This window comes from Tachyglossus aculeatus, chromosome 2, assembly GCF_015852505.1.
Source record: "Tachyglossus aculeatus isolate mTacAcu1 chromosome 2, mTacAcu1.pri, whole genome shotgun sequence".
Classification (NCBI taxonomy): domain Eukaryota; kingdom Metazoa; phylum Chordata; class Mammalia; order Monotremata; family Tachyglossidae; genus Tachyglossus; species Tachyglossus aculeatus.
Genome location: NC_052067.1, coordinates 29488989 through 29490480, shown reverse-complemented (window position 1 = coordinate 29490480; position 1492 = coordinate 29488989). Strand labels below are relative to the sequence as shown.

Sequence of the window (1492 nt, the reverse complement as noted above, 5' to 3'; positions counted from 1 at the left end):
CAAAGAATTCCAAGTTTTGCTTCTGTTTAGCAAAATGGCTGCAGGTGTTGCTGACAGTAAGAAGTGTCAGCAAATACCATCTTTTCCCTCTCAGGGAGTTAATCTTGATGTATTAATCTCTTCAAGCAGGTATATACCCCATCTACTTACACAAAATTAGAATTTTATTACATTCCTAAATGAGGATCAGGATAAGCATTCATTCATTTATTCAAAAGTGTTTTCCTATGGTATTTGTTAAGAGCTTACTATGTGCCAGGCACCGTACTAAACACCGGCATAGATACAAGCTAATCAGGTTGGACCCAATCCATGTCCCACATGAGGCTCACATTCTTAATCCCCATTGTACAGATAAGTCAACTGAGGCCCAGAGAAGTGAAGTGACTTGCCCAAAGTCACAGAGCATACAAGTGAGGGAAACCGGGATTAGAACCCAGGTCCTTCTGAGTCCCAGTTTATTGAGTGCTTACTGTGCGTGGAGCAGTGATCTGGAGGAAAAACAGTGTTCCTTGACCCAAAGTGAGAGAGAAGTTGGGGGTGGCTACACACAGAAAGCAAGATTCAATTGAGTGTGGCAAATCAACAAGGACACAATAAAAGCAATAAGAGCTATACAGCCTTAAGGCCAAAGATGAAGTTTATAAGTTCCTCACTGTTTTGGCTGGCAGACAGAGTTTAAGAGTCACAGTCTACCAGAGTCAATCAGAAGTAGCATGGCATTGTGGACAGAGCACGGGCCGGGAGTCAGAAGGTCATGGGTTCGAATCCTAACTCTGACATTTGTCTGCTGTTTAACCTTGGTCAAGTCACTACACTTCTCTTTGCCTCGTTTACCTCATCTCTAAAATGGGCACTGAGACTGTGAGCGCCATGTGCAAATCGCTTGGGCAAATCGCTTACTTCTCTGGGCCTCGGTTGCCTCATCTGTAAAATGGGGACTGAGATTGTGAGCCCCATGTGGGACAGGGACTGGGTCCAAACGACATGACACATACTTGGCTCCGTGGCTTTGATGGTTAAAGCGCCTGTCTAGTAAACAGGAGATCCTGGGTTCGAATCCCAGCGGGGCCTATTCTTCTCTTGACCTTTTTCAGGAGGATATTTGTGTGTTTGTTATTGCTGATTCATTATTCCAGCGCTTAGAACAGTGCTTTGCACATAATAAGCGCTTAACAAATGCCATTATTATTATTATTATGTCCACATGTTTTGTTGTCTGTTTCCCCCTTCTAAACTGTGAGCCCGTTGTTGGGTAGGGACCGTCTCTGTATGTTGCCAACTTGTACTTTCCAAGCGCTTAGTACAGTGGTCTGCACATAGTAAGCGCTCAATACGACTGACTGAATGAATGAATGAATGCGGGACAGGGACTGTGTCGAACCCCATTTGCTTGTATCCACCTCAGAGTTTAGTACAGTGCCTGGAACACAGTGAGCACTTAATAAATACCATAATTTTTATTATTATTACAAGCATACAAAACATCTAC

The 1492-nt window shown here is 43.6% G+C and overlaps 1 non-coding gene across 1 annotated transcript; it reads left to right on the top strand.

The window, feature by feature from the left end:
- Positions 1–1000: 1000 nt before the first annotated feature.
- Positions 1001–1074, top strand: TRNAT-AGU. The gene has a single exon. It is a non-coding gene; the product is annotated as a tRNA-Thr (tRNA).
- The last annotated feature ends 418 nt before the right edge of the window (positions 1075–1492 follow it).